The sequence below is a fragment of the Larus michahellis genome, chromosome 19, assembly GCF_964199755.1.
Source record: "Larus michahellis chromosome 19, bLarMic1.1, whole genome shotgun sequence".
Classification (NCBI taxonomy): Eukaryota; Metazoa; Chordata; class Aves; order Charadriiformes; family Laridae; genus Larus; species Larus michahellis.
In genome coordinates, this window is record NC_133914.1 from 2071946 (window position 1) to 2097708 (window position 25763).

The 25763-nt window shown below is 62.7% G+C and overlaps 1 protein-coding gene and 1 long non-coding RNA gene across 2 annotated transcripts in view; one reads left to right on the forward strand and one right to left on the reverse strand.

Moving 5' to 3' along the window:
• Positions 1-13742, reverse strand: part of COL8A2 (collagen type VIII alpha 2 chain) — a 32970-nt gene extending 19228 nt beyond the window's left edge. Inside the window, exon 1 of the mRNA XM_074563028.1 lies at positions 13280-13742. The gene's annotated coding sequence lies outside the window, so the exon portion shown is untranslated. The remainder of the gene's footprint in view (positions 1-13279) is intronic.
• Positions 13743-22049: 8307 nt separating this feature from the next.
• LOC141732970 (uncharacterized) lies at positions 22050-24668 on the forward strand. The gene is made up of 3 exons (XR_012584190.1): positions 22050-22116; positions 23375-23524; positions 24023-24668. It is a non-coding gene; the product is annotated as an uncharacterized LOC141732970 (long non-coding RNA).
• The last annotated feature ends 1095 nt before the right edge of the window (positions 24669-25763 follow it).

The window sequence follows — 25763 nt, forward strand, 5'->3', positions numbered from 1 at the left end:
TTTTTTCCCAGAATTTTGTTTGGAAAAAATTTGCTCCTCGACGCTGTCACAAGATGTTTCAACATCGCTGAATCAGCTGCTTTGATTTTTCAATTTGAATTTTTTTTTTTTTTTCTTTTTTAGTTTCCACATTTCCTTTGTCTCGGAGCCGAAAGCCTCACAGGGAATTCCAGCGGCACCGCTTTCCTGGGGATTATGCCAAAACCCCCCCATCCCCGCCGAGTCCTGTTGCAGGGGCAGCAGCGACTGCCATGGGGCAGCTCCGCTCCCCTCATCCCTCACGGCTCCCGGGGCTCGGCAGCCGGGAGCCGTGTCCTGGGGGACACGGGGAGCCGCTCGCCGTTCCCACGTGCACCATCTCTATTTGTCATAAACAAAGAGCTTCCAACCTCAAGTAATGCCCATGTGCTGCTACCCGAAGCCACAATCTTATTACCAGGCTCCCAATTTCCAGTGCAATTGAGTGTCTCATTTAATTTGCTTTAAAGGGTTCCAGATCCCCCTCGCCTGCCCCTGGCTGGACCCTGCGCCCACAAACCATGTTCATCTCCCGCTGCTTCTCCTGACATGGCACGGACCCAGATGGCACCGGGGCAGCCCAGAGGAAAACAGGATGGATTTCATGTGCCCCAGACCATCCCAGGGGAAAAAACCGCTTCTCGACCCATGTCGGAGAAAAGGAGCGGTAGGAGCAGCCGGGAGAGTGCCAGGAGTGAGACGGATGGGAAAGGCATGGAGGAGCTGGTGACCTCCGCAGGGTCCGGGACTCAGGAGCCCCAGGGCCAGCCCGGCCTCCCCATGGACACAGGGCACTTGCCCTGGGCGTTGGGGCTACCATCACCCCTTGCCAAGCGCCACTGGGGAGCTGGAGTTCAAGCACCACTGGAAATCAGGGCAGAATATCCAGAACATTTTCTTAGTGGGACTCACTTGTTTCTGTTAGAGATGCCAGCCCTCGGACAGACACGCAGCCAGTGGCGCACGGGGCCGCCCTCACATCCCCATGTCCCTGCAGTCTCCCAGGGGCACGTTTTGCTGGAGGACAGGACGGAGCCCGCAGCGGGGACGGCACAGGGCCATGTCCCGCGGTCCCATCCCGGGGGCACCAGCGTGCCAAGTCCGGGAATGACTTGGGGGGGAACGGGGAGGGCTGTGCCAGCCACCGCGGCCGGCCGAGCCGGGTGCTGAGCCGAGGCCATGGGACGCACTTCTTACAAAATCTTTTGTTTAGGCTTCAAGCTGGAAAAACATCCAGCTCCTCTTTTCCAGGCAGAGTTTTCCTCCGGGCAGTGTCATGTGGGAACCTCCCTCCGTCCCCGCTCGGGACCGGCTGCCCAAAGAGGGGCTTGTCCTGCGGCGGCACGGTGCTGCGCCCGGCGAGCACCCCCCCTCTGCGTGGGGCACCCCCGTTCTGAGCACAGGCACTGGGAGGCTGCCGTGCTGCTCGGGGGGGGCACTGGTGCCTGTCCCCACACCCGAGGGACCCCAATGCCGATCCTGATTGTCCCCCTGCGCCAGGACCCAGATCTGGGAGCGGACCCGGCCCGGGGCAGCCACTGGCGTGTTGCCGCCTTCTAGGAAACACCGAGTGCGTGGCAGCCCCGGCTCGGGCCAGCGCTGGGCGTCTGCCCCGCGGGTGCCGCGCTGCCACGCTCGCCTGGCATTTATGAGTCTTCACATGTGGCAATGAAACATGGGGAAAAAATTAAATCGACCCATTCATCCCATTTTTCTAGAGGACAATTATAAAAAAAAAAAAAAAAAAACCCAAGGAAAAGAGAAAAGAAACCCTTCAGCCTTCAACCCGGGAGCTATTGTGCGGGAGCGGAGCAGGGAATGGCGGCGCTGGCTGGGCTGGGGGCGGCACAGGGATGGCAGCGGGCAGTGCCCCCCGATCCAGCACGGGGAGGGGTGATGGCCCCCCAGCCACCTCGCCGGGCAGGTCCGGGTGCGCCCCAAATCTCGCACCGAGGGGCTGGCGGGACCCTCCCCAGGGACGGGCAGCACCAGCCTCGCTGCTGTGATGGAAATAACCGGAATAAGCAGAGCTGCTCCGCAACTGGGGAAGTGCCGGAGCGATGTGGGGCTCCGGAGGATCCCACCCCATCCCCAGGGCTCCACCAGCCCATGGCACGCCTACGGCACGGCCGGGCTCCCGGGAGCCTTCCTGCACAAGCCCACAGACATTTTCCGTCTCATTTACATCAAGAACATTAAAATGCTGTTTTCCGAAGGCACGGCACATTGAAATGCCAGGCCCTGGGTGGAATGTGGCGGGGGCTCAGTGGGAGGACAGCTGTGGCTGCGGCCGGGTGCCAGGAACCCCCTGGCCGTGATGGCCCTTGGCACGCTGCAACCAGTCCCCAGGGGTGGCACCGGGGTCTCCAGGGCCACTGCGGGCTCCGTCCCTCCCGGGGCACCACAGGCAGCACCGTCAGCGTCGCGCAGAGGCGGCCGGTGCGAGGAGCCCAGGACAGGGTCCTGCCCCCGTGCTTGGCTCCCGGCACCGGGCTCCTTTTGTCGGGAAGTCACGGCCGCCCCCTCCCACGGCCCCCACTGGGCTCTGCCAGGGCCAGACCGTGACCCCGGCCAGCCGGGCTTCCTCCACCAGCAGAAAGCAAACGCCGCGCGAGGCCACTGTCCCACGGCCTCTGACCATCCCTGCCCGGGCCAGCCCAGCGCTGCAGTGAAAATCCGGCATGCGGCCAGGCAGCGCTGGGCACGGGAGGCGAAGCCGTAAAGCCAGCGCTTCCTCCTGGCTCTTCTCCATCAACCAGAGCTGGCCAAGGGGCCGTTTCGCCGCAGCCTCTCCATGCGGTGCCTGGTGCACACCGTGCCCCGGGGGTGCTCTGCTCCCCTCGTGGGTCCCTGCCAGCGCTGAACCCCCTTTTCCACGGCACCGTGTGCCTGCTCTGCCGGGGGGGTTTCTACAGTCATCCAGCCCCTGTGGCAAACCCAGCCCCGGGCACGGCTGGTGTCCGCTGCCCGCTCCTGAGGCATCCCTCCTGGCTGGGGGACAGCCAGCCCCAGGGGACACGTCCCATGGGGAGGCTGGCGGGAGCAGGGACACATCCCGGCTGGCCAGGGCAGCCCACCCCGGTGCTGCTGGAACGGTGGGTGCCCGCCCGGCTGGAATGGGACACCCTGGGGCTGTTGCGCAAGGGTGGCCGGGATGGGAGTTGGGGAGCAGGGCTCCCCCCGCTCCCACCCCCAGCCCCGGGGCTGCCACTGCGAACACCCCGGCCACACGCGCCTTGGCAGGGCTATTTCGGGAGCTTTCAGCACCACCCAGAGAGGTGTCCGATGCTTTTATTTATAAACCCACTGGCTTCTGCCCAGCTCCAGCCGGCTCGCATGCAGGAAAAAACCCATCGGAGCCAAGACAAACAGAGCCAGCAGCATCCCCACACGGTAGGAGGTAGCGCCGAGCGGGCCAAGGATGCTCTGGCTGCACCGCCCGGCCCGGGGCTGCCCGGCGGGATGGTCATGCCCTGGCACCGCAGCCCCGGGGCTGGGCTTCAACAGCACAAGGCTGCTGCTCCGGCTGCACAGCCACCCTGGGCAGACCCACGTGTGCCGGGGCTGCCGCGGAGCACATGGGGGGCTGCAGGCAGAACCCCGAGTGATGCCCCCAGCACAGGTCCTGCTGCCCGGTGCCAGGCACCCGCGTGGGCAGCACAGACGTGCCCGTGCTCCCTCGGGGTCTGCTGAGCCATCACGGGTAACTGCAGAACTGCAGTCACCATGGGACCCCGATGCTGCGGCTGCCCCCCGCTTCCCACTCTGCTCCCCAGGCACTTCACTGGGACAGTCGGCCCTGCTTGCGGTCAGCAAGGGATGCTGGGGGGGCCCGTACCTTAAATACCATCTGAGGCTGGGGCCGGAGCCCTCCTGCCCAAGGGCAGAGGGACGCAAACTCCCACAGATCACGCTGAGCTTGCCAAGCTCAGGTGGCCAGAGCCGAGGATGAGGGTCCAGCCCCATCCAAGGGGGCAAAAGGGCTGCCCACGGATGGGCTCCCCCCTGGGCACTGGCTCCAGCCCCCGGCAGCATGGCAACAATTGGATTATTGTCAGCTTGCCACCGGGGACACGAGTGTGACGGGGAATTCAACAAACCCGGCGCTTTCCGCCTGTCCCTCTGGCTTTCCCAGCCCAGGCTAATCCCCTAAGATGCTCCGTCAGCACAGCCACCGCCCCACAGCCTGCGCGGAGGGACGGCGGCTCCTGGCCCCCCCATCTCCCCTGGGCACCGGCCAGGGGCAAACGCGCTGGGTACCGTGGCCCCAGTGGCTCCCATTGGGCCCAAGGTGGGCGCAGACAAAGGCATCGTGAGCGCCAGCTCCAGCCGCTTCGGGGACTCGGCTAATGGGGTCCATTTGTTGGGTAGTTCTTGGAATAACAAATTGTATCATCCAAAAAAGCAAAACCACAAAAGGGGATCGGCTTGCAGCCCGGCTCACAAAAGCCCCTTGTCTGGAGGCCCCCCGCGCCCCCCAATCTCCCGGAGAAAACTCAATTTAACCAAAATAAACAGCGCGCCCGGCCCCGTGCTCTCACGCTCTCCCCACAAACGGCGGGGCGACACGGCTCAACCCGACACTGCGGCCGGCAAACCGTCACCCGGCTCGCCCCGCGACCGGCGCATCCCCAATGGCCCGCTGGGCTGTGCCGCGCCGCTCCCTGCTGGAGCGCTGCTGCCCTCGCCTTCATCTCTCCAGCAAAAATGTACCGCTCAGAGCCGGACGGTGCCCGGAGGGCTCTGGGCACATCACAGACCCTCCGCCATGGCCCGGGGGCCGCCAGCTCCCCCTGCGCTGCCGCAAGCCCCATCTCGGCTCCCCCTCAGCTCAGCAGCAAACACACAGCCCCGGCTCCGGCAGGGCTTGCATGGGAGTAGGGAAGAGCGAGCCACGGACTTGCCGGCAGCGGGATGAAAGATGAGGTTTGACACCTGCTAAACCCGCAAATCCTCCCCTTGTTCGTCGCTATCAGCTCTCCAGCGGGCCTGGAGCCCACCGGCCAGGTGGGAGGCAGAGCTTTCCAGCGAGCGAGCCTCTCCGGGAGCACGGCTGAGCGCGGCAGGGAGCGATCCCAGCCCGGCCGCTGGACCCGCCAAACAGACCCAGCGGCTGTCTCCCGTTTCTAAATCCCGCGGCCACATCCCACGCCTGCGCTTGCAGCCGGACCCCCGAGGTCTCCCGGGAAGTGCACCCAAGGTCCCAAGCGCCCATTTGCATCCTTGAGGACACGTTGCAGGAGGTTCCCATCTGGGTCCTGGGAGGCTGCACGAGGTGGAAAGGGCTGATGGAGGAGAGTCAAGCCCCTTCCCAGCGGGGCTGCCCTCCAAAATAGCAGGATTTGGGGCTGTTCTTCCAATGGAGATTGGACCCCAGGAGCAAACCCCATCCCATGCCAAGGGCCACCAGCAGCCGGCCCCACAGGAGTCCTGCCGTTGGAAAGGTGTCCCCTGCCATGCCTCCAGCAGCCCAGCAATGCGGCGGACAGAGGTTTGTGTCTCCCACAGCCCAGGTCTTCACACCTTCACGTGTAGGGCAGGAGCGCTGGCTGCCAGCCCCGGTCCAGGAGCTCCGCTCAATCAGGTACCCCCAGCCCCAAAACTCACTTGAATTCTTTGCAACCCATCACCTGAGCAAGCCTGCTCGGGTTTTGGGCCAGCTTTCATCCCTGGACCAGCCGCCACCAGCCCAGGGACTCAAACAGGATTTGTGACGCCTGGTCCCACCCGCCCGGGATGCTGGGCCCCCGCAGCATGCGGGCGCTGGGCTGGCAAACGGCCAAGCTGGCATTTGCCTGCCCTTTGGGCATGAACACGCCTGAACTCCCACTTCCCATCCCCCGGGAGCGCAGGATGGGAGAGGGCTGCCGGGGTCCCGCAGACGGCTGCATCCGAGATGGTCGCTCCAGCATCTCCCTTCTTCCCAGCCGGCAGCGAGCCGAGGCCAGCCCAGCTCGGGACCAGGGGCGACCCCACCGTCACAGCTCATCTGCCGCGGGTAATTCGCTGCCTGCCCGGCAGCGCTCTCGCTGCATTCCTGCCCTAAGTACCGCGGATTTGCTGTGCTTTATGAAAAAACGAAAAGAATGTTTTAAATGAAATTAATTCTTACGAACCCAAGATTTCATAAAAGCGCTGCCTGGGCACGGTTTGGCACGGGCCTGCTCTTGTTCGCTCCATTGGCCTTCCCCTGGGGGGAGGAAAATACCGGGCTTGGTATAAAATAATTACAAACTCATTGTATAGCTCTGCTTGTAACTGCTCGGAGGAGCTCTGGGGTCTCGTCCTAGCTCGTAGTTTACATTTGGCAATAACATCACACGTGGTCTTTAAGAAACTGCTACGGGAGAACGCATAATGGAAAAAAAAGCATCGGCAGACGTGCCGAGCAGCATCCATCGGCCGGCAGAGGGGTGCCGGGCACCTGAGCATCTCGCACGGGCGCCGTGCCACGTGAGCCGGCGCGGCACAGCACGGTGCGGTGTTTGGCACCGACGTGGTCCGGCTGCGGCGCAGACGTTTCTGTGCGGGCGGCGGGAAGGAGCGAGCGGAGGTTCGGGAGCAGGCACGGCGCCACGGGTGCTCGGGGCGGCCCCGCCAGCTTCCTTTGGCAGCAGGCGGGGGAACTGATGCGACGCTGCCCTGCTCTCCCTTTCATCTTTACTTTAAAAAGCCACTAAATTAAAACCACAAAGACACCCAAGCCCTGGAGCGACTCTCTGCTGTCCCGCCGGCCCCCGCGCCAGGGATGCTCGGCAGGACGCGGCACTCGCTCGTGGCCGGAGCAACTCGCAGCCGCCCTGACCTTGTTCTTTATGTAACGTAAAGCATTAGTTTCATCTGTTCGCAAGGCCACGAGCCGGCAGCCAAGACTCCCAACGTGACCCAGAGGTCCGTGGGCACAAAGTGGTCGCCAGGCTCTGGGACCCTCGTGCCACCGCAGTCAGGGGGATGCCCCAGCCCCAGCTGCCCCCAAGGCGCCTGGGCACGGCCCCGCATCGCCTGCTTTGTGGTCTGCTCTCGATGCCTGGGCTGCCCACCCCGGGGCTGCGGTCTCTGCCCGCCCGGCTGGGTTTATCAGCCTGACCCCTCTGGGGCCCAAGGTATCTGAAATTAAAGGCAAAGAAAAGACAAAAGTATCGCCGCTGTAATCCAAACCCAGGACCTTCGGGGATCTGCCTGTGGGTTGTGAGCGCCAGACTGGCAATATCAGGAAATATGAAGAAATAGCAATAAAAGTAGGCTTGTTTCTCTCCGCTGGCTGGCTGGCTTACAGGACACTGGAGCAGCTGAGAAATACCTTTCTGCAGTCATTGACAATGCATGTTTGAGGCTGAAAATATGCTTCCCTGGCAAAAGCCCACATCTTTAACCCCGGTGGGCACCAGCGGCTCTCCCCGTGGGTCCGGGAGCGGGGCAGCAGGGCGAGCAGCGGGACCGCGCAGCCGCCCCGGGCACGCAGGTGCCGCGGGGGACGTGGCTCTCGGCTGCTGACACGGAGCCGCCGAACAGCGAGCAGGATGCGATAAGTGGCAAGTGTTGAAATTAAAGCCACGCTGAAAGCAAAGGAGCCGTTGCAGCTCCCCGCCGTGCCAAGCCTCCCGTCGCCTTATCGGTGATTCCCTGAAAAAGATGGCTGTGTTGTCTTGACATTAAATATTCTCCATGCAGCGATCCCGATCTCCTCCATTTCACCGGCAGCACCCCAGTGCTCCAGCCCCGATGCACACCCTGGATTCACACTCTCGCCCCTCGGAGCCGAGCCTGGAGCAAAGCCAAAATCTCCAAAGAAAAAAATGCAGCCCAGAGCTTCCAAGTTTCGTGGTAAAACCACATGATTTTGATGGGAAGCCATAAATCAGTCCCAGGCTCTCTCGGCCTCCGGTAACTTCTTAAAACAAACCTGGGCTGAATTTTAGGGCTTGTAATGAAATCTGAAAGCAGGTGAATTGGCCGCAGGCTTTAAGCATGGCTGCAAGGGCTGTGCACAGAGCGGACTCGGCTGCTCCGGACAGCCCCCATCCTTGGCTCAGCTCCTGCTTAAAGATGGGGCACAACCAAGGCACCTTCCATCTTCTGCGGGCGTCAGGTTTATGTCTCTGCCCAAGAAACCCCTTCCCAGCGCATCAGGCCGGACCCAGCTGCCCTGCCCTGCCCGCAACCTGGGCACGGGGGATTTTGCAGCGAAAGGGGTAAATCCTCGCGTGGCTGCGGGGATCGGGGCAGCTACACGAGGTGGTCCGGCCGCGGGGTCTTGGGTTTTGGTACCAAACAAAGAGAAGGCTCTCATTTGGCTAATGGGCCTCCGAAGAAAGGCTGTATCCTTGTTTGCTCCCACTGCCTCATTGTCTGCAGATAAAGACAGGGGATAGATCTCATCCGATACCAGCAATATCATCTCATCCATCTGGACGGGGCTCTTTACAAGACCCTGCTTTAGAATTTAGATCCCTGGGAACTTGGAAGGCAGCAGTGAAACAAAACCCTCGGCAAGAACAATAAAGAGGCTCTCGGCGACGGGCAGAGAGATCCGCAGGGCAGGCACAGGCAGCGCTGCGAGGTCCCAGGGCTCCGGCATTGCTGGGCCGCGGGGGTTTGCAGCAGGTTTGCAGAATTCTGCTGGTTTTGGGGGATTCCTGGGGCCGCGTCCTGCCCGGGGCAGGCAGAGCTTGTGCTGGGAGTGCTGCACTGCCATGCAAGAAATAGGGACTCGGTTTTTTGGTGCAAAATATCCAAGCTGGGAAAGCCCTCGCCCCCACCTGTCTGCATCCACAGCAGGTGGACACGGAGACCACCGTCTTCCTCCCTGGCTGCTTCTTGCCAAGCCCTGTCCTGGAGAGCAGCGCCTGGAAGAGCCTCTGAGGACAACCATCTCCAGATGGGCCAGAGGGACGGGCTCGGCCCCAGGGAAGGTCTCGGAGACGAGACCCGGCTGCTCTGCAGATTTTGGCTGCAGTTTCTGCCTGTGATCTGCAGCTTTGCTCCATGAACTCGGCTGACACCGGGGCTGGGGGCCGCAGCAGCGCTCTGCGGCGAAGGGGCTGCGGGTACAGCAGAAACCCTCACGTCGCCGCCTTCGGCTCCTTTTTTGTCCCACCTTATTTTTGATAGCACCCACCTCATTTTTGATAGCACCCACCTCCCACCCTCAGCACCCCGGAGCTCTGCAGGGAGGCATCAGCCAGTGGGAGCCGTTGGGTCCCTGGTGGGATGCTCCTGCCAGGACACGGGCGTACGGGGCAGAAGGTGGCCCTGGAGAAGGGTCCGGCTCCTGCAGCTGCTTGGGAGCAGCTGAGCGATGCCGCGGCTGAGCCAGGCTCTGCAGAGCAAACCCCCGACCCCGTGCAGATGTTTCCTTCGTGCGCCACCGTCCAGCCGGGAGAGCCCTTCCCGGCGGGATCGGATCGCATCGCATCCCAAGGCTTTGAAGTTCGCAGGCGACGCGCAGGGTTACGCAGCCAGAGCAGCCAGCCCTGGGGAAGAGGCCAGGGATGTGACTCAGGAACGGCTCCGGTGAAAGGGGAAAAGGAAAAGTGGTTTATTATGTCTGTGCCGGCGTCCAAGTCTCCACGCAGGGGAAGCGACGTGCGGCTGAGCCCTAACCGGGAAGGGAGACCCGGGGGGAGCCAGTGGCGTGGGGCATCACCCCTGGCATCGCCTGCACCCCCCGAGAGCTCTGCTCCCGCAGGATTGCTGCAGGACACGGCCAGGTTTCCAGCAGCGCCCAGCCCCTCTCCCCGAAATGTCCAGCACAGGGAACCCCTGGGCATGAAAAAGAGTGGGCATGAGTCAATGCCCCCCTCCACCTTTGTTACGGCAGTTAATTAGCCTCTCTAATTAGTGGTGACTGAGCACATGGGGAAGCGGGGTTGCTCAGAGCCCAGTGCCTGCCCAACAGAGCCGAGGGCCTGCACCCCCTCCCACCGGGAAGGGACTGGGATGGAGGAACTGGGGGAAGACAAATGCAATTTGATGTCTTTTTATCCCTCCCCCTCCTCAACTATTAGGTTTTATTGTCACAGACATTTTCTCTAGCACAGGGGAATGGAAACTCTGCTCCTTCCCGGGCTGCGGACAAGCTGAAATAGGAGAGAATGACAGAGGGAGTGTGTGAGGACGGGAAGGGACCAGCCCCGCACGCCCTCCCCGCCGGGGTTAATGCCTTTTGCAGGTGCCATTGCCCAAATCCCCTCGATCTGCCGTTTCCCCGGCTCACGAGGAGCCTGGCTGCCGCTTGGGCGTGGGACCCGGGGCCCACGGAGGCGGTTTTGTCACTCACATCACAGATCCCAAGAGCAGACAGAACATTAAAACCAGGCGTTTTTATCTCAACCTTCACAGGAAAGGCTGCGCCGCCCGCCAGCAGCCAAGCGCTCCGATGCACCACGCAGCTCCTGCGTCCCGTGATGGATCAGCTCCGAAAACAACACCCTGCTAATCTTCCTCCCCGGCAGCCATAAAACTGTCTTCCCGGTTCCTTCGGAGAGGATTTACAGCGGCTCAAAGCATCCCAGAACGGCCAGAGCCCCCCACGGGTGCTGGCCCCGCACCTGGGGCTCATCCTGGCAGCGGGGCGATGCCCCCGCGCCCCTCGGTCCCCAGCCACTCGACTTCCCCCCAGACTAACACTCACCAATGGGGACTTGGCAGCCCCCCCCGCAAGCAAGTCAGTGCCCCCAGGGTCCCGGCTGAGGTCCCAGCCCGGCTGTCCTGGGGAACACTCCACAAAAAGCCCAGGAGGGGAAGGGGTTCCTTGGCGCGGCACCGGAGCAGCCGACGGAGGGGCACAGGCTTGCGCTGGGCACGTGAGGTTTTCCTGCAGCTCCTGCGAGGCTGGGATGCTGGCACGGCCCGGCCCCCGGCTGGGCTGGCTCCCGGCCCCCACGATGGGGGGCAGACGGGGCCGGGCTCTGCCCCGGCGGGGACAGCCTGTAGCTGTGGTCACAGCCTCGGTGACCGCCCCACGAGAGGTGAAACGCGAGGGGCAGCATCTCACCCAGCCACAGCATCACCGAGACACGGCCGCTTTCCAGCCCCGGGGGCTTTCTGGGTGTGTGACCCACGGGGGTCCGAACTCCTGTGGGGCTGGGTGCTGCCCTGCGACCCCCGGGCACAGCCCATGCCGAGCACCTCCTGAGGCCGAGAAAACACCGAGAAACGCTTACAGCGCCGGGCAGCGGGAGTGAGAGGGCTGCCCCCGCGCTCCCCCCGCACTGTATCCAAGTGGGAAACCAAAAACCCGACGCAAGGCGAGCTGTGCTGAGGCCCTGCCAAGAGCCACGGACAGAAATATCCTTGATTTCACCAAGGTGTGAATAACTTTTGACACTTCTAGGGCTTATTGCCTTAAAAAAAATCCCCCAGCAGTCCCCATTCACACTCCGCAGGACTGTGTTTCATATGAATGGAATATATGAATCACTGTAAAGAATTTAAATGCTTCCCTGTACAAAGAAAAGCTCCTTCCCCGCCTCTGCTATTGCGGCCGGGCTCCGCGCAGCCTAAAACAAAGGCATGGCAGGGGACGGGGACGGGGACAAATCCCCATCACCAAACCGCTGCTTCTGCAGGGCAGCTCGGCGGCCAAGGGCAGACACGGCTTTCGGTTCGAGCCAGGCAGCCGGGGCAGAGCTGGCCGCCCTCCACCTCCCGCTGCCACCCGTAACCAACGCCCCTGGCCACGGCTCTCGTGTTTTCCGAAATCCCGATGAGCTCCTGACAGCGCCCGGGTTCACGTCTCCCTGTGCCTTTCACGTTTCGGCTCAGCTCCCACCCCTAAACCCCACTTTTCAGCTTGGAACAAGCAAATAAAGGAAATCGCTTTACTCCCATTCCTCTGCCCAAACACGCCAGGGCAATCCACTGCCCCGCTGTCGGGGGCGGGGGATCGGGTCAGACCTGGCTGATGGGAAGCGGGCGATTCTTCCTGCAAGAATCTCTCCCGGTTTTCTTTAGCAGTTTGGTTTTTGCTGCTTCTTTTCCCCTTGGGCAATAGGGCGAGGAGGAAAAACGCAACTGGAAGCCTGGCGCAGCCTGGCTGGGTTTCCAGCTGTGATGTTTGCCCTGGCATCGCTGCTTCGGCGCGGTGCACGCGGTCGCGTCCGCAGCCCCGGCAGGGCGAGGGAAGCCAGGACGGGGCTCCAGGCACCCGGGTTGTGTTCAGTCCCTCAAAGAGCAGAGGCAGAAATGCCAAGCGCGGCCAGGGACGGCCCCGGGAGCCCCCATCTCCCACTGCCCACCATGGTGCTGCCCCTGCCCGCGGGGGCTCGCAGCCGCCAGCCCCGCCGCCAGCTCGGTGTCCTAAATTCGTCAGATCCGGCTCTGAAAGGAGCAGCTTTGTTTCCCAGTGTCCCTCACAGACGGATCAAAACTGCATTTTTACAGAAGCAATAAAAATCCCAGGAATTCACCGGCCTTATGATTTATTAAACATGTTCCTTATAGCAAAGCTGCCCATAGATGAGAAAATATCTCCGGTAGGTTATTGCCTCGCCTGGGGCTACCGTACAGGGGGGATCTTCCGTGGCTTATTGGGAATGTTCAAAGCCAGGGAACCTGGTAGATCAGGAGCCAATTAACAGCAACGCTCTTAAAAAAAAAACCCAAATAAAATAAGCACCTTGTATTTCCCAAGGTGTTTGTGGAAGGAGCCGCGGCGACCTGCCCCGATCCTGCAGGTACCGGGGAACCGTCGGGCACAGATGTTTGCAGCTGCGGGAGGGGACAACCTCCCGACGGGGCCAGGGCATCGAGCCGTGCCGACGTGCCAGCAGCGGCCACCCCAAAGGTCACGGCACTTTCCCCAAAACACTTTTGTTCTCAGAAACATATTTTGTAACAGCAGACAGAAAGGTCGCAACATTCGGATATGGCTTGCTCTGCCTGGGTCCCGAACACAGTGAAGCCTCTCTCTGTGATTCATTGGGAACAGCACCCGATTAAAGTGGGTCAGGGGAAAAAGAAGGGATGAGGAAAGGGAAAAAGAAATAAAGAAAAGCATGCAGGCGAGGAGCTCGCCTGGAAAGAGCCGTTTGGAAGCGCCCCTGCAATATTCCCCTCTGCATGGGGAAAAGTAATCAGAATTACAGGGACTCGTGACTGAGAAATTCAAGCGATTTTCTCCCGTCCGCGCCCGGCGCGACTCGCGGGGGACCCAGGTGAGCGGGGGGCAGCGGGGATGGAGCCCGGGAGCGGGGATGGAGCCGGGGGAGCGGGGAGGGAGCCCGGGAGCGGCGGAGCCCGGGAGCGGCGGAGCCCTTACCTCTGCGGAGCGCGGCTGGGGCGGGCAGGGGCTGGCGGGGAGCGGGCGAGAGGGGCCGGGCCGGGCCGGGCCGGGCCGGGCACCCACGCCGCGGGGCGGAGCGGGCCGGTGCGGGGCGGAGCGGAGGCCCGCGGGGCGGTGCGGAGCGGAGCCCAGCCGGGAGGTGCGGGGGGATGCGGAGCGGAGTGGGCAGCGCCGCCGGGCCGGGCCGGGCTGGGCTGGGCTGAGCTGCTGCGATTTCTTCCTTTTCCCTCTTTTTTTTCCTTTTTCTTTTTTTTTTTTTTTCTTTTTTTTCCCCCCTTCCTGCCCCCTCCGCGGAGGTCGCAGCGCGGCAGCGCTTCTCCGTGCCTCTGTGGCATGGGGGAGACTGCGCGAAAAATAAATCAATAAAAGTGCAGCGCACACACACACACACCCCCCGACCTCCGGCACGCCGGCGGGGTGGGAGCAGAGGGCTCTCTCCTCTTCCTCGCCAGCCCAGGGGGTGGCCATGGGGGCCCATGGGCACAGCACGCACCCCTGCACCCGCTCTGCCCTCGCCTGGTGCAGGGATGCCCAGTGCCCTGGGGATGCTGATGCCAGCAATAGCGGCCACAGTGGTGGGGAAAGACCCCCCCTTTGACTGCAAAGCCCCCAGGGACCCTGCCTGCCCCTGGGCTGGGTGCTGCCTGCCGCCGGCACTGCCCTGGGGTGAGGCAGGTTGGGGTGCAACCCTCTTTTCCCTTCTTGGCAGCCCAGGGCTGGAGCAGCTTGCTCCCACGCTCCCTCAAACCCACCGCCCATTCCCTGTGTGGGCACAGGGTCGGTCCGAGCAGGAGGTGCTCCCCTCCTTTGCTACGGTAGAGGGGGGAGACTTCACCACCCCAAAAATCCTGCTCCCTGAGCGGAAAAGTAGGGAAATGTGGTGCCAATGCAGCCAGGTCCTGCTGCCTCTTGTTTCGTCACAGTTTCAAATCACACACCGGGGCAGAGGCACCCCGATCCTGTGGGAGCTGCGTGCCCGCAGCCCCCACTTCCAGCCTTTCCCAGCCACCGTGTGCTGCCCCTTCCCGAGGCGGAGAAGTCGTGGCGTCCCGCTGGCAGCCGCGTGCCAGGCACAGCCGGGACATCGCTGGCTCTGCCAGAGCTGCTGGGGTGCATGGGCCCGGGGGGTGCAGGGCCCCGGTGTGCCCCGGGAGGCAGATTAGGGTTGCTCAGGCAACGGGCACGGTGAAAGCCCGTCTGGATCGAGGCCGCTGGGGCGCACAAGGGTGTTTGTTTTCTGTATTAAGCGCCTGAGCAAGGGGGGGGGGCATCAGACGGCTAATCCCCCCTCAATGCCTTCCCTCGACGAGCGGCCGCCGCGGGGCTGGACCCTGCTCCCAGGAATGCTGATGTGCTCTGCCCCACACGGGTGATGGGCTGGGGCTGGGCTGGGAGTCCCTTCTGCACCCCAAGCAAGCAGGGCTGGGGTAGGGGGTCCTCTCCACACCCCGAGCAGGCAGGGCTGGGGGGTCCACCGCAGCCGGTCCCTAGCGCAGGCCATGGCGAGCAGCATAGAGCAGCCCCAAGGCACCGTCACCTGCTGCTCAGGGCCCGTGGCCCCGGCGGGACGGCTGCTGGCACAAACACCTCTGCCACTGTCTTGGCTGCTGTGCCCCGGCAGCACCAGCTCTCCCGCCATCGCCCTCGTCCCACCTGCAGCCCCCAGTGCTGGGGAGCCGGGGTGCAAGGCAGAGCACAGAGGGGCCTCGCCAGCTCCCGCAGAAACGGACCGGCCGTGTTTAACCGGAGCTCTCACTGGCAAAGCATTTCCTCTGCTCACAGACTCATTAGCCAGCACAGACATTCCTCTGTCCCACAGAGCAAACCATCGGCTGCAGACTTGCTCTGTGCCGGCCTCTCCCCCCTGTCATCGCCCCCACACTGGCTTGCTCCTCTGTGCCGCCCGCGCCTGCCCCTTTGCCGGGACGGAGCCTGGGGTGCAGCGGTGCCACCCTGGCCATGCTGCCCTGGCCCCCCTGCCCCACCTGGCCACGCACCGGCTCCTTCCCTCTGCTGCACTGGAGCACCAGGGACACGCACTCCACGCTTAGCAGTGTCCCCACAGTGCCATCCCAAACGGCGCACGTGGGGCACCGGGGATGAGCGTCTGGGGACACCCACCGGGGACGAGCAGTCCATGGCTGCTGGAGGCACTGCCACCCCTGACGTGGCTCGTCCCTGGACACAGCTTGTCATGGGACACGGCTCGTCCTGGGACACGGCTCGTCTCGGGCGCCGGCTGTGCCGAGCCGCTGCTGAAGGTCCTCCTTCCCGGTGGGAGAGGGAAGCCGGGCTTAGCGCGGGATTTAGCGGCTCTGCTGCCTCTAACCTCTGGCAGCTCCGCGCCCACTGGCCGTGCCAGGGCTCTGTGGTGGCCCCAGACTCCCAGGGGGGTGACGGACGCCGCCTCGCAGAAGACCGGCGTCGAGCTCACTGTGCCAGTGGCCATGAGTCTGCGGTGCCACAGCAGCACTGAGGCCTGGGTGTGTGGGCACTGCTGTGCCCAGGGGCTGCTCATAGGGTCCCAAATTTGCGGCCCCCCCAAAAAAGCCCCGTCCCAGCCATCCTGCTGCTCCGCACAGGGGGAACAAAAGAGAGGGAGGAAAAATAATTCAATCTAGGGCTGAAAAATGCCTTAACTTAATTTCGGTGGGTCACGGACGTAATCGAATCAGCCCCGTGCATTGGAATATGGTTTCCATGTTTCCACAAGACGGATAATTGTGCTCTGAAAACCAGCCCTTGGTGCTCGGCAGAAAAAGCTGCCGTGGGGGTGGGAGGGAGCCCGGGGTTGGGCTGGTGGCCGGGGTCCTGCAGCAATTCTGATGAGCAGAGCCCCATCATGCCGGCGGCTGAGCACCGCGGTGTCCCCACGGCAGGAGATGCTGAGCTGCGCCAGCCGCGCGTGCCGGGCTGCGCCAGGCTGTGCCGAGGGCTGTGGCGGGGGACCGGGGCGCATCGCCCCAGCTTTGCAACTGGTGACAAGCAGGTGAGAGGTGCCCCGGACAGGAAGAGGCCAGGCAGCGAGCGGCAGTGCCGGCACAACGCGGGGCGAGCCACGGCTCCGTGTGGAGCGTGGTGCCAGATCCCAGCCTTCGGGAACATTCAGTGATGGATTAAATGCAATCTGACTACCACTGTGGGAGGTTGGAGAGAATTACTTCATACAAATGCACTTCGGAAAGTATTTAGAGTCAAATTTTCAAAAGCCCCTGAACGATTTAAGAGCCAAAATCCCATTTTCCAAAGTCACTTAAATGAGCAAGAAAAGATCAGTAAAGAAAACACGCCGGCCTGCCGGGGCCTGGCAGGGAGCGGCTGCAGCGGCCGTGGGCACAACATGGAGCAGCCGCTCCGCTGGCATGTCGCGAGGGGCCGGTCCAACAGTGGCAGCCGTGGGCCACCGCAGCCTTCACCCTGGGAGCCACGAGGATACATTGAGGATGCATTGGCCCCTGAAGCATCCCCTGCGTTTCAGCCCTGGCGGTTCAGGCCGGGCTGGGGACAGGTCCCAGCAGGTCAGCGTGAAGGGGACGGCCCTGCCAGCCTCGGGGTCAGTGCCCAGCTCTGCACCCGCAGCAGCCGTGGGGACGCCATGGCCACCGCTGCCACCGCCGGCTCCGAGCGCGGACCCTGCCGGGGCAGGAAGGGTCCCCGGCTGTAACGGGAGAAGGCAGGGCTGCAGCTGGGAACCGCATGGCTCCTTCCCTTACCCCACAACCGCTGCAGCCTCCTAAAAGCATCTCTAGTTCCCCGTTCAGCATCCTAATGAACCGCAAGGGCAGCTGGGACCCTCTGAGGCAGCAACCACGGAGACGCGACCCCCCCAAAGAGTAAATCCCAAAGCAATTAGCTTTGCAAGCTTCGGCCGGGCTGGTGGAGGTTCCACATTCCTCGGTGGCTATAAAGCTCTTTACTGGGATTGTTTTTCTGCGTAAGCCCTGCCCGGGGTACACATGGCCATGGCTCCGGCTCCCAGCGCCTTTGGTGCATGTCATAAAAAAAACACTCTCAGCACGTTGACTTCACTAGAGCTAAAAAGAAGCGGGTTTATACACTTCCCCCGATAGAAAGCATAAAGGATCTGAGACAGAATTCTTGCTCCAGGATCCTTTACAATTCCTGGAGGACATTTTTGGAAAGGGAAGGGTTGTATTTACTTTGGCAGCTGACTCTGCTCCTATATACATATGCATGGAAAAACTGCACTCACCTAACATTTCCACGGCTCCCTTTTCTGCAGAGAGCCAGCCCAGGTGGGAGCTGGCGGCCCGAGACCTCTGTTTGCAAACGGCACGTTTGAGTTGAAAGCCACAGAGGAGCTGAAGCTTAAGCTTCTTCCCTCGGTGGCCCCAGAGGCTGCTGGCCCTTCCAGGGCAAGTGTTTGCCCAGAGCCAGCGGGCAGACATGGCTGAGCCCCGAACAGAGCGCTGGGGGAAATGCTGCTGCGGTTTAGGGGGTAGAAGGAGGAAGAGGAGGAGGACGAGGGCTGCTGGGCACCACCGGTGGAGCGGGAGCAGGAGCAGGAGCAGGAGCAAGGGATGTCTCAGCCCCGTGCTGCCACGAGGGTCGCAGGGACAGGAGCGAGGTGGCCCCAGCGCCAGCAGCGGGATGTCCCCGAGGGCTCGGCGGTGCCCGGACCCAGGCAGCCAGCGCAGGGCTTGCTTGCCGAGGCGTTGGGATGGGAGCGAGGGGTGAAGTGACCCGCGTCGCCGTTAAACAGCAAATGCAAAACAGACGCAGAAACGCTGCCGCGGGGCATTGCTTGAAATAGCTCAGCACGGGCCTGGGGACGCGGCGTTCACACGAACAGCAGCGGCGTCTGCTCCTGCGCTGGCTGCTCTCGTCCCTCGTCCACCGCGATGGCAGCTGAGGGTGACAGGGATGCCTGCCCACACCCCCGCCATGGCACACACGGCCCTGCCAATGGCGCTGGGGCGGCAAACCTGGGAGATTCCCAGAGAATAACCCCCCGGGCTGTGCTTTTCCTGAACACATTAATTCTCAGCTGCCCTCTGGGTCCCCCGGGGGCAGGTGGGAGCCGCGGCAAGAGCAGCCCGAGTGATGGGTGCCCTGCACATCAGGTTCTGTGTCCCGCCAGGGCAGGGCGGGGGAGGCAAAACGCGTCTCCCTGGGGAACAGCAGTATTTGTGAGCATGAAATCAGCTGGAAAAGGTGCTCCTCTCCCGGCTTCCCCAGCTTCACCTAACCCAAACCAGCTCCCTGAGACATCAGCTTGGCAGGAGCACTGGAGGGGACACGGCAGCTCCGGAGCCCACCGCGGCTCAAGGCGACAGGGCTGGCATAACCAGAGCCAGGCACCGTCCCTGCAATGCCCTGTGCCCGACGTGCCCCCTGCCACCCTCCTCTCCGGGCACCTCATCCCACCCTGCGCCTCCAGCCTTCCCGTGGCTGCTGTGATTAATTCACTGACAGTGGGGTAGGAATAAATCCACTCGTTGGCACATTGTAAATTCATCACGTGCTGGGGGTGCGCATTCCAGCCCACCATAAACACCCCTGGCTACGAGCTAGTAAATCTGCCTCCGGAGCCGGCGGGTGAAGAGTCCCTGGGTCCCAGCAGCTGCTCCGTCCCGGGGCCGGGGTGACCCCCCCCAGCATCCAGCCATCCCTGGAGGGGGGCGGCTCAGGAGAGGAGCCATTGGGAACAGACTTGCCCGGCTGCTGTCACCCTCCTGGTTTGCATCCCTCCTCCCCACACTGTTCCTGCACCAGGATGGGTGCTGCCATCTTCATGCTGCTCCCATGGGTGCTGGGGACCCCCGCCATGGGACAAGGGCAGGGTCCTGCAGCCCATCCAGGAGCTGCCCCATGACCCGCCTGGGGTGCGCAGCAGCACGAGAGGAGTTTTGCTGCTCCCGGTGCTCTGCTGTGCTGCTGAAACGTTTATGCAGTAAACTAGTTGTAAAAGAGAAAAAAAAAAAAAAAAAAAAAGTTTTATTATCCACCAAACAGCTGCCGCTTCGTTTTATGGGGGTCATTCTCCGAGGAGGTCCGGCCAGCAGAGCAGAGGCACAAAGCCCAGGTCCTGGCGAGCTCCAGGCTCCTGGCACCCCCGGCTGGGCTCCCCCCGGCCCCCCCAGCCCGCAGCACCCGGCTGGGCAGGCAGGGGTGGGCGGCCTTGGCAGGGCACTGCCCGGGGAAGTGCACTTGTTGCTCTACGATTTTTATCAGCCATGCTATTGTTGGGGCTGTCAGCAGGTCGCCCTGGGGAGGCGGCGCGGGGGCCCTGCTCGACGGGTGCCAGCGTGGGGCTGCGTCCTGCGGCCCCCAGAGAGCCGGCTGCGAGGCCAGGCAGTGTGGGAGCGGCTCCGGAGGGCAGGGCAGGGAGCCGGGGCCCGGGCTGGTTCCCATCGCCTTCCCTGGGAGAGGAAGCCGGGGCAGAGCTTCCCGTTCCCAGAGGAAGCTGAGCGCTCGAGACGTGGCATCACCGGTACCCAGAGCCACGGGGCAGGATTGCAGGATGCGGACGCATCCACTGCACGGAGCCCGTCGCCCCCCGCAGAGTCGTCTGTAGGGCTGGGGGTCCCTGGGCATCACCAGGGGATGGGGTCCCGTGGGGCGGTGAGCATCAATGGGGACAGGCAACCATGGGGATGTGTCAGCCCTTGCCCCTGGTGCTCCCCTTCCTCCTTCTCTGTCACTTGTGCCCTCTTTGCCCGTGCCTGTGGGAACCATGTGCTCCCCGTGGGCACGGCTTTGGTGGCCCTGGGCCACGGCTGGTGCCAGCGCCAGAGACGGGGCGCGGGAGGCTGTGCCGCCTGCCCCGGCGCCGCGCCGCGGCCGGTCCGAGAGCTCCCAGCAGCTCCAGCCCTCTATGAAATAATTTGTTATTTTAGTTGTAAAACAGTAAGTGGCCCCTTTCCAGGCGGCGCAAGGGAAAAGCCAAACGAGCCCCACTCCCGTTAATGACTGAGCCATTCAGTCAGCACGGGCAGGGACTGGCAGAGGAGCGGGTGCCCGCCTCCTGCTTGCCCCCTCCACCACCCCAGCCGTGAGGACGGAGCTAATGATTAATTAGTGGGGTGCCACCTCTCTGAGCAGCTCTTGTGCAGGCCGAGCGTGCCGGGGCCGTGCGGGTGTGTGGAGGGCAGTGACAGCGTGTCTGGTGCTGGGGCTCGCACCTTTGCCGTGCCTGGAGTGCCAAGGGGTCCCATGTGGCTCAGCACACGCCGGGCTGCCGTGGCTGCCCGCAGAGTCTCTGGTTTGCCCGGTGTGAGAGCAGCCAGAGCCACAGCCCAGTGCCATGGTGCTGCGGCAGTGCCACGATGCCGTGGCGCAGGACTGGCTGCTGCTGGGAGCTCAGCCTGGGAATGCACACCACCACTGGGAATGCAATCCCAGGGGTGAGCACTGGGCACCCCACTGGGGAAGGAGAGGAAGAGGTTTAACCCTTTCCATGCCCGCAGATAAAATCTCCCTCCCCTACATGAAGACCGGTGTCGGTGCGGGGTGGGCAGTGGTCCCCGTGCCGGGTGAGTGGGCAGGCTGCTGTGGGGCAGTGCTGGCCAGGCAGGGTGTGGGCAGGGCGAGCCCCAGCCAGGCAGTGGGACCTGCACACCTGGGGCTGACAGACCCCCCCAGGTGGGGCTGCCTGCACTTGCCATATATAAGGGGCCAGAAGCCCAGCCCAGGGCTGATTGTGTGGCTGGTGCTGCTGCGCTTGGGCTCTTCCCTCTGGGTAAGGTGGGGATGTTGCTCCTGGGGTCTCTCCTTGGGCTGGTGGGGGCTCCTTTGCCTCTTTCTACATGGGGTTTTCAGACGCTGCCTTTTAGGCCAGCTCGGTGCTGGTGGGCAGGAGCAGCCCCTGGGCTTTCCCGGGCAGGGCTGAGCCTGGGCTGGTGGCTACTGTGGCGGTGGCTAGCTCTGCCACTGGCCAGGGAGGCAGCCTGCTGGAAAACCCCCAGGGGTCCATCTGCCCCCAGGGGTACGAGGTCACACCTTGTGTGTCAGCGGGAGCGATGCCAGTGGCTGCCCACCCTGCTGCAGCCCTGCCTTGGCTCTGCTTGTCAGGTTGGGGGGTGGCTGGGGTGGGGAGTAGCGTGCTGGCCGGCAGTGTGCTGACGGGGGAGGCCCAGCCCCCTGGGGAGCAGCCAGGATGGAGCTGGGACTGGTGCTGTCCTGGGAAGTGTCCAGGTGGAGACCGTGGCTGGCCCCGGGCTGCTGAGAAGGACTAGCTGAGGTCCTGGGTGTGGGGGTCTGACTGGTCCCCCTGAAGCATGGCACAGGGTGGGAGCTGAGGACCCTCCCTCACAGGGAGCTGTGCCCAAGCGGGGGTAAAGCCCAGGGCTACCTACCCCCAGATACCCCAGTCCCAACCACGCAGCACCCAGTTCACAAACCTGGGTGCCCCATGGTGACCTTCCCAAGTGCCAGCCTTGAGTGGGGCAGTTTGACAGCCAGCGTGGCTTGACTTTTATCCCAGCCCAAAATCAACATGGAGACTCTTCTGCAGACACTTTGGGCTGGGTGGGGGAACTGTGGGGTGGAGAAGGGCCCTTTTCCTTGATGTGCTCTTACAATAACAGGGCCAGGAGCCTACTGGCTTGTCTGGATGTGGGCTGCCCCCAGCAGTTCACCCCAGCTGGGGCTCGGCTATGTGCAGCACGGGGTGCTCCTGCCTCAGCCTTGCTCAATTAGTGTGAGTTGGTAACGACTTCCTGCTGATGTGGGTGTAATGTCCTTTGGAAACAAGCACCCTGATGTGTGTCCCTTCCTCTTCCCAGTGCAAATACAGGGACGCGGCTACTGCAGCGCTCAGCCCTGGAGCTGGACATACCCCATGGACACAGGTGGGTGCTGACGGGGGCTCCTGGGTGTGTTTGCTTTGTCCTCCCTTTGCTGGGAGGGGCTGGGGGGATCTGGAGTGACTGGAAACTTTGGGCTGTGGTGACTCAGAACCACCTGGGACAGAGGGAGGGGTGAACAAGCAGCTCGTGGGGCTGGGGCTGGCTGTGGGAGTGGGACCAGGCAGGATCCAGCTGTGCTGTGGGGTGTCTGAGGCCCAGATGGCTGAACCTCAGCACTCTCCGGTGCAGATGGAGGTGGCGTGTGACCAGTAAATCAGCATTGCTTCACCCCCATGCTGGGATAACCCCTTCCCGGCCGGGCAGGGCTGTGTGGACGCTGGGACATGTTTTTTTCCATGTTTCTGAGATTCCGAAGGGCTTGGCAGCCCCGGGAGGGGAGGTGCGGCTGGCGGGAGTTGGGGCAGGCGTGGGTCGTGATGGCTTCTTGGCATCTTCCCTGGCCTCAGGGATGGGGAGACCTGAGGTGCCCCCTCCTGTTGCTGCAAGCGGGAGCCCCGGGGGGGGTCTCAGCAGGGCCCTGCTCCGGGATTTTGACACCCCCCCCCCCCCCAGCAGAAACAGTGCCAGCTCCATGTGCCGGGTACAGACAAAGGGTCCAACAGAGCATTTCCTTGGGGTCGCTCCCCGGGATCCCGTGGGGTCTCACAGCGATGCCGCAGAGCCTGGCCATCGCCCTCGCAGTCCCGCAGCACTGTGCTGAGCGCTCCTGGGCCGTGCAGGCGACACCCCTCCCCGCTGTCAGGTTTTAGACTCGAGTCCTCAAAAATGCAAAAAATGCAATGGGAATCAAGGTTGGCCTGAAGTTTTTTGATCTTTTAGCAATTGCTGCAGTATTGCTGTAAGTACATCCAGATGGCTGCAGACCACACAGAGGCAGCGCGCCCTGCTGCTGCCAGCATGGCCACCTTCGGGCCACCCTGTCCCACCTCACCTGCGATGCCTGGGGACCTTGGGTGCTAAGGATGCAGCAGGTTGAGCTGCGTGTCATTAAGGTTAACCCTAGCGGGTGGCTGCGGGGTGACCTGTCCCCGGGGCTGGTGGCTTGTCACGTGGCTCCAATGGATGCTGTGGCAGAGCCATTGCCCTGGCTTGTACCTGGGGCAAGGATGCGACTTCCAGCGAAGCTTTGCTAAATGTAACAGGGAGCTGAGCATCACGTAGCTGAAACTATAGATCAGCTGCTGCAAAGTGATGCTACGCTGCGTTTCCAAACCCCTGGCTCTGTCTCCTCTGCTCCCAGTGTAATCCCTGCCGTGGGCTGCGATGGGCTCGTCCGTACGGCAAGTTGCTGCCTGGCTCCGTGAGCTATAGTTTGCTGTTTATTTGGCCTGAGCGTTACTATTGCTGAAGCTTCAAACGGGAGGGAAAACGGTTGGTGTGATTATTACAGGTTAGCCGCTGCGTGCAGAAAGCCAGGGCAGGGCGGACCTGGGCTTGTTGTGGCGCTTTCACTGCGCGTCAGGGATGGGAAAGGAGGGAGGGGTGGAGGTGATGGCTGCCGCCAGCAGCATGTGCCCGGGAAGGAATGTCCCATCCTCGGGGTGCTCTCAAAGGATGCCCGGGCCCTACACATAGTCCTTTGCTTCCCATGCTTGGCGTACGTGTGCGGGCGCTGCTGCCTGTTCTTCCTTCCCTGCCCCTGAGAAATGAGGGGCAAGTGATGCTAAATTAGCAGGGAGACCTGTTTTAACCCCCCACGCTCTTAGCTCGTGCTCGGAGCCATGGTGGGAGCAGGGCTGGTGGGAAGGTGTGGGTGCCTGGATGCAGCCGGGGGTGCCGGAGCGGGCAGAGGAACAAGGGCGGGGTGGGGGCTCCAGCCCCCCAAAACGCGGGCTCCTCTGGAGCACCCAGTGCTGCTGGTTCTGACTCCGTGTCCTGTTCCTCGCAGGAGTGGGAACGTGGTTACCCAAAACTTTCTCCTCGGGGAACAAATCTGTGGTGGCTTTCGTCAAAAACCAAGAGTATTTCTAGGGAGATCAGAATTTCCTTTTCCAAATGCCAGTTCCCATTTAGAAAAACATGTTTTGACCAAAAACTGATGCCCAGATCTTTTCTCTGTGGTCCAGCTGAGAGCGGAAGATAAAGTGCTGGTGATGGGAGGCTGTTGCTTTGCTGGGCTCTGGCCCTCCCCAGCAGCAGCCGTGCCGACCAGTGTTCCCCAGTGCAGGGGGGCGAGGGGCTGCCAGCATCACCCCAAAGCCACCCCGGCTGCTGGTGTGGGGCTCATGTGGTACCAGGCGTGGATATTCCCAGCACCCGGCGTGTTCCTCCGGCTCCTTTCCCATCACCAGGAGGAAGGTCCCGGTCCTGTCGCCGCACGCCTCCGGTCTCAGCCGAGCACCCATGGGCCGGTGGCTGAGCTCTGCCTCCCCTCTGCTGCCCACCAAACCGAGGAAGTCGCGACCGCAGAGCTCTTGAAAGCATTTTTTTGGTGGAGACCACCGGTACTGAGAGATTAAAATTGCTGTTGTTTCTTCCATTACTCAGCTTTCCTGAATTATGGGGTGTAATACTCAGGGAGTGGGAATAATTAGGGGAGAACAATGGCAGGCTTGAAGGCTTAAATACGCCTGTGTGGTACTCCCAGCCAGTCCAGCCTGCTGTCACATTTCTCTAGGCCTCCATTTTCCACAGCCCGTGCCAAGCCGTTTCCACTACGGGTACCCGCTCCTCGGCTTCCTCATTCCTCCGGCTCCGCTCCCCGGCCCGGCTGCCCCGGTTAACGCTCTGTTCCCCAGCTCCTGGCCAGCCGGCACCCGTGGCACACTCCCCATGCCCTGCCTGGCCGGGATGCTGCAGCTCAGGGGATGTTGGAGCCCCGGGCAAGGGGGTGCAGGAGTGTGGGGCAGGGGGATGCTGGAGCCTGGGGAGCCCAGGGCAGCGCCATCGCCTCTCTGCTCCCTCCAGGCTCCTCCACACTGGGCAAGCAGAGGTCCTGCCGAGTTGCTTCTGTGCTCGAGGAAGCCACTGTGTTTGTCCCCTCCACGGGGGATGCCCCTCCGGCTGCTCCGTGGCATCTTGCTCAAGTGCCTTCCCAGCAATGGCTCACCGCTGCGGGGCCAGGGGAGCAATGACGGCCCTGGCCGGGGAGCTTGGGCAAGAGGCCGCGATGGCGGCAGTGGCCCCAGGCAGATGCTGGCTCCAGCCGGGGCACGGGGGAGGCCATGGGGAGCTCCCAGCCCAGCGGTGGGACGGGGATGTGGAGCCACAGCCTGGGGCAGAGCCGGCCCCGTGCCTGACATCTCTCCGAGCTCTTGGATGTCAGCACTAGCACTAATTAAAATAAAATCAATATTTTTCTGCTGGAAAAAGAGACGTTGTTCTGGCGAGTGCTCTTCCCCGAGCAGAGCTCCCATGTCTCGGCTGCCCGCGCGTGACGGGCAGGGAGAAGCCAACGGGATCCCCGGGGCTGAGATGAAAGTCTGGGGCTTTGCTTCGTTCGGGGAGGGGATTGGCTTTACATTTTCGAATCGTTTCGCTCCTCTCTCTATTAACTTAACCGCTTGGAAGACTTGACCGCAGCCCATTCCCTGCCATCCAGTTTGTCCTGCTTGTGGTGAGCTGCTCACCACGGTGGGGACGGGATGGGGCTGGGGGTGGGCTGTGTGATGGGGGGCTCCTGCGTGGCC